Raw genomic sequence first — 7,063 nt, forward strand, 5'->3', positions numbered from 1 at the left:
AATGGGAGATGGCCCCTAGAAAGAGGTGGAGACCGATAGCTTGTTGTTTCTGTGATTAGCATAATATCTACTTCTTGATCCTCCTCCTCCTATTCATCATCCACCTATTGGGCCTACATATCCTCTTCCTGTTTCCTCATGCATGCTTCTTCTTCTAACAACTTTTGGCTTTCTTCTTCTTCTCTTTGCTTCTACATGGCCTTCTCCTATTGTTTCCTTCTATTCTCTTCTTCCATTTTTTTTCATCTCTTCCTTTCTTCTTTGCATGTCTTCTCTTTTCTTTATTAAGTTTTCTTCTTTTTGTTTCCTTTCTTCCTCCTGCTTTCATTCCTCTTATTATTTCTACTTTGCTTCTTGTTTATGTTATTCTTCCTGACGCTTCCTCTGGGTTTCTTCAAATTCCTTTCTTTTCCTCTACTTCAATTGCACCTTCGGTGTTTGGATATGATTTAAATTTTTTGCTCCTCTCTTCTTCAGGATCATGCAAAATATTCCTCTTTGGCTTGAAAACACTATCTCGTGTAGGCACTTCCTATTGGCTCCCTTCTTGAGCAACTTCTGATATATGACTTGTGTTATAAGTTCCCTTCTCATTACCTGGCCTCTTCTATTGGAAGCATTGTATCGATTCTTCATTTTCTCCTCATCTTCCAGAGAAATAAAAACATAGGGCCAAGAAAAATATATCTTAGCATGGTGTTGTTTGAATCCCCTAGGGTCATATCTATAAAAATTCATCTCACCGAACCTAAGGTGCTTGAGTTATTCAACTTTTTCTTTCATTGCCTTCAAGCTATTCAACTCATAAGACCCCACTTGCAAGGGAAGGAGAGACCATGGAGACTTCATCTTAATTTTCAATAGTTGTGACAACCCTAAGGAAAGTTGATATCCAATTTCCTACATGACCACCTTATCAATCATGTACTTAGGTAGAAGATGTGATGGCTTCTGAAACCAAAGGCTCTAATATAGGTGCCCTTAGAAGAAGCAAACAAATATGAAATTTCAATAACCACTTCTTTAGCTTGATTTGTCATGTACAATGCCTCTTCTTTAAATATCATCTGATAAAGCATAGTGAAGGAGTGCTCAGCTAATTTTCAATAAACTTCTCTACAACTGAATTATGAGAGTATCTTGCAATATATATTGACAAAGAGAGATTGTTGATACCACTTCCACTCTAGACCTAGAAACTCACTTTTTTCGAAGATTCTATCAAGCAGGTATGTAGACATGAAGAACTGAGTTTGCACATGTTCTACATCCTTCTTCACCTTTGATACATTAATCTGCAGTTATTGGGCAAGTATGTCTGACCAATTGAAGATCTTCCTTCTTTGACTATTGGGTAAATCATGTAGATCCTATAGAAATTCCTTGTATATTCAAACAACATATTGTAATATGCTAAACAATTTACTTGAATCTACTCTACTTATCAGTGGAAGCATAAAAGAGAAAGAATTCAATCGCACATAACACAATAATTTTTTGGGGAAATACACAACTAAAAACCTCTGCTATATGTATATTGCATTAATCAGAAAATATGAGAAGATTACAATTATTTACTCAACCCTGAGAAACCTATGCACTATCTCTATCTATCTCACTACCAACCTGTGCACAAGCTTCTCTTGGAACATCTTTCTCTCACAAGCTCCACGCACAAACTTTTGCTTCCTATTGCTTAGTCTCACCAACTTTTGGTCACAAAAACAATGATTAAACTTGTGCCTTCATTCCTTCTTTTTAAGGCAATTGGAATGGCTAAAATTAGTGAGTTTTCTAATTAAGGAATGATTTATTTTAGGCCTTCTTCTGTGCATGCACTATCTGTGATCTGAAAATGGAGTCTTAAGGCTTCTTGTCGGGCTTACAAGAACCTCTCCCACTTCCAAAGCTTATATATTCCCAAGACCCAAATGATTAACCAATTTCGGAACTAATAATGTGCTTGAAAATAAGGTGTATGCTGGTGTTTATTTTTTACTGTATATGTGCTTTAAAATTCTGTTGTTTATGCTAATATAACATGCATATAACAGTAAAATATTACAGCAAATAACAAACACATAAGACAGCAAGTTTAATATGGAGTTCACCCAAAACTCTTGGGCTACGTCTCCTTGAGCTCTAGTCAACTCAACTAGGCTCTCTGGGATTATGGCAACAATTCTTTTACAAGCTCCACACTCAACTCCACTGGCTTACACAGAACACAATGGGCTTAGAACACCATCTTATCCCTGGCTCTGAAGCTCTCGGCTTTCTGGCTCTGGCTCTCGCTCTGGCTCTCGGCTCTGGCTCTGGCTCTGGTTCTAGCTCTTGGCTCTGGCTCGTGGCTCTCACTCTCGCTCTAGCTCTAGCTCTCACTCTGGCTCTTGGCTCTCGGCTCTAGATTCTCTGAGCTCTCTCTCTCGGCCTCTAGGTGCCTCTATAACTTGCTTGACCTCCAAGCGATTCTTCAGCAACAACTCATTGTTGTCAATTGAACTCTCTAGTTCACTCGACCTCCAAGTGACTCCCAAAACTCTCTGCCCTACCTTAGCAATCGTGCTCTCTAGATTTTGTGAGGCCTCTTCTGGCTCTGTGGCTTCCCCAGCCGTTTCTTTGCGTGTAATCACTCCTCTGCGGCTCTATGGCTTCTTCTGCTCCTTGTCTCTTCGACTGCCCATCTGGCTCTGTGGCTTTGTGGCTCTCTCGGCGTTACAAATGCATCATTGCCTATAAAACACCCGCCTGCAGTGTGGCACAATGATCAGGGGCAGTTACAAGGAATCGAGTGTCTTTCTTCAGGTGAAAACCCGAAAAAAACCATATTTCCCAATACACAGAGATATACCGGAAATACACAAGAAAATGCCTCATGGAGCTTTTAATTGGACTTCAAATATTATTGAATCACCCCTAAAAACCCTTTCAGGTTTGCCTTTTATGGCTATCACAATCCCACCGTTGATTTGCATGATCGTTGATCCAACGTTTGACAGTCCGTTTCGGGTGGCTTATGTGCACAAAGGTTACCCACCCGAAAAGGTAGTTTTCTCTCTCCTCAGCCATGCCACATGTCAGGCAGTGTATGGGTTCGGGCCGCACCCATTCAAAACCACTTACCGCCTAAGGCCCACTTGAAATCCTTCTTACCACGGATTTCAAAAGATATAGGGTTGCATTTATAAACCTTTCGGGTTTGCAATTCTATCGCAAATTGCTATCACATGGCATAATGGCCAAAACCAAAATACATGGGAAATACATTGAAAATCCGAATTTCCCGAATTTCAAATTCTATGAAATCAGGTCTATAAATCCTATCAGGTTTGTCCTGATCACTAATCGCAATTGCAACGGCCTGGGGATCTTCCCTTTGGGTATGCCGACCATCGATCCACCAATCACCTCGATCGCCAATTTCCGATATCGCACCTCGCGTATTGCATCGATGGGAGTCTATGCCTTCTACCCCTTCGATTACTCTGATCGCCGATATCACAATCACATTATCGCATTATAGCATGTCGCCTTGTCTGGGGTCCCAATATCGGGCGAAGGCCTACCTTTGATCCGATATATCAGAGATCACTGATCGGGGGTCCTTCCACCTTTTCGTTAAGTCCTTCCCTTTGCATATTTGCGATGCGATTTCCTTAAGGAGCCTTTTAGGCCATTTTTAGAAGAAATGCCTCCTTTTTCAAAGGACAAAGGCAATCTTCTTTCTGCGATAACTTCTTCATCCAAAGTCCATTTTAGCCCATTCAAGTTGTAGTAGATTCAGAATGAAAAGATATATGCAATGGGACTATTTCCAAGAGCATCCTTGGACTTTCATTTTCCTCTATGAGGAACACCTTAGACTTAGAAGTCTATCTTAGATCCATTTTGGATCACACCTTCCCACTAAAAGAACTTTTGGTCTCCAAAAGACTGACATACTAATCTGAACAGTAAATGAGAGTAACAGCACCCTCTTCTTTCAGCCTCCATACACTTGCTTTGCATAGTGCCTCTGAACCAAAGCCTTTGACCACTCTCCTTCCTGGATGTGCTGGTCCTCCTGGGAAGAACTGGTTTCCTCCTTGACTTCATGCAGAACTCCTGCTGAGATGGTCACAGAAGGTAGTTTGAACTTCTCTGCCTTGATCATTGATCCAAGGTGGCTCAAACAAATGTGAAGTTCATCTGCTTAACAAAATTCTCATTTGTAGCTATTTGACAAGCTGTCAACAACAACTGTTAACAACAACAGAAATACAGAAAACAACTAGATGGCCTAAAACTTCTACTTCAGACAAAAGAAACAGATTTCAGATCTTGTGAACACCTCCATGTCTCACATCTACATACAAATTATTGACTAGATAACAATCCCACTAAACATGCCTTTAAAACAAATGACCCTTCAATTCAAGCATGTAGAAAAAGACCATTAGGACTCTTTTTCAAAGATGAAACACTTCATCATTATCTCCATCTTGGAGACCAAGTTAACTTCTCCCAAGTCAACATTACATGCATGTTTACAACAAAGCAATCAACCCTGCAAGCTAATTACATATACATGTTTCAACTACAAGGAAATCATCAGCATCCCTGTGTTCATGCACATCAAGCTTATGCATGCATTTCATCCTTCAACTTTCGCTTAAGCACACTATACTTTCGAAGCTAAAATGAAATATAATGTTGCAGCAACAAAGTGAGTCTCCTACTCAACTTTTCCATTCACCTTATCCTGCAACTTTCATTCTCATTAACAAAGAAATGCAAATAGATGCATCAATAGACATGCAATCTTAATTGGATAAGAACTCTAACCATTTCTTACCAATCCCTTTCAAAGGTGCTACCTTTTTCTGCACATCAACATCAACATGTGAATCATCCTGAAACACATCATTCATGGAAACTTTCTTTCCATTTCTGCCATCTTCTCTTTCCACTTTCTTCAGCTTTTGTGGAAGCATTGTTGGGTTCAAAGTCCAACATTTTGTAGCAATATGCCCTTGCTTATGGCAGTAAGTGCACTACATGTGCATCCTCTTAACAATATGGTTTGCCTTGTCCAATGGACCTTTGGCTTCTTACTTCCTTTCCTTCAAAATTTTCCCATATGTGGTCATTCTCTTCCAACATCTAGAAACATTATGGTTATCCAAACCACAAAAGGAACATGCAATTATTTTCCCATATCTATGTGGAAATTTAGCATGCTTTGCAAAATCAAAAGAAAGATGATTAGAACCAGATTTATACCTTTCTCTTTCACCTTTATTGCCTTCATGAGGAGGTGAATCAATTGAAGAAGTGGCTCCCTTTGGAACACCATCAATCTCTTCAAGGTTGTTAGAGTTTCCACAACTCTCTAGTTAAAGTGCATGCTTCTGAACACCTGCATCCTGCAAATGATGTTTCAAGCTATTGCATTCCTCTTGAATACAATCTTCACACTCTTGAGGTGGAAGACTTGCAATGCAACTCCTTCTTGGAGCTGTTTCAATGGTCTTCATGGCAGCTTTGGAACTTTCTCCATAAGATTGTCCATAGCCAAGACCCAAATACTTAGGTCTTTCCTCAACTATTATTGGCTCAACAATACCTTGTGCATGTTTGGCCAAGCCTTTTCCTTCATAGCCCATCTTGGACATTAGCTTGGAACCTATGCCTCTAGTATGTTTTTCAAAAGAACCAATATAAGCATCCTTAGAAGGGTTTGAAGACAAACTGGAATGGTTTACCTCTTCTTCAAGCTGATACTTGACCAAGGCTTCTTTGAAAACAAGGAGCTGTGTCTCCAACTCATGCATCCTTTTTAGGTTCATATTTGCAATATGAAGTTGCCTCTCCATTTCCTGCAATTTGTCAAAAAGCAATTGCTTCTCTTCCTCCATGGAATTCAACTACTCTCTAAGTATGTTGCGCTTCCTTCCATCCTCATACATTTCTCTCACCATATCCATCATGGTGGACAAGTCTTCCTTCATGTCTTCATCGAAGACTCTTGTGAAGAAAGAAGAATTTGAGGACTCACTTATAGAAGTTGTCATTATGCCAATGAATAAAAGAACTTCAAACAAGATTAATAAAGAGCTTATTCAACAACCTTTTGTAATAAACCTCTTGTGCTTCAAGGATTGCCTTGAGGTCCTTTGGGATAAGAAGAATGCCTTCAGCCTTTCTTCCTTCTTGTCCTTCCTGGACTGAGCTATAAATAGATTTCCCTTCACCTCTGCAAAATCACACAATAGTCAGTCTGCAACAAGAATACAATCAATCAGACAATCAATCCTTGACTGCTCAAACACCTTCCAGACAAGAAATCTTTGCTCTGTCAATCAAGCATTCTGATATAACCTTCTTTGAAGGTGGGGTTAATCAATCTTAGGCTCTAATACCACCTAATCTGAAAATGGGGTCTTAAGGCTTCTTGTCAAGCTTACAAGAACCTCTCCCACTTCGAAAGCTTATATATTCCCAAGACCCAAATGATTAACCAATTGTGGAATTAATAATGTGATTGAAAATAAGGTGTATGTTGGTGTTTATTTTTGACTATTTATGTGCTTTAAAATTCTGTTGTTTATGCTGATATAACATACATATAACAATAAAATATTAGAGCATATAACAAATACATAAGACAACAAGTTTAATATGGGGTTCATCCAAAACTCTTGGGCTATGTCTCCTTGAGCTCTAGTCAACTCAACTAGGCTCTCTAGGATTATGGCAGTAGTTCTTTTACAAGCTTCATGCGCAACTCCACTGGATTACACAGAACACAATGGGCTTAGAACACCATCTTATCCCTGGCTCTTAAGCTCTCGGCTTTCTGGCTCTAGATCTCGCTCTAGCTCTCAACTCTGGCTCTGGCTCTGGCTTTGGCTCTCGGCTCTGGCTCATGGCTCTAGATCTCACTCTGGCTTCGGCTCTCACTCTAGCTCTTCGCTCTCGGCTCTGGCTTCTTTGAGCTCTCTCTCTCAGCCTTTGCGTGCCTCTGTAACTCACTTGACGTCCAAGCGATTCCTCAGCAACAACTCGCTACTGTCAATTGAGC

Source organism: Pinus tabuliformis, chromosome 8, assembly GCF_031772625.1.
Source record: "Pinus tabuliformis cultivar Carrire ecotype Pingquan chromosome 8, CPIR1, whole genome shotgun sequence".
Taxonomy (NCBI): Eukaryota; Viridiplantae; Streptophyta; class Pinopsida; order Pinales; family Pinaceae; genus Pinus; species Pinus tabuliformis.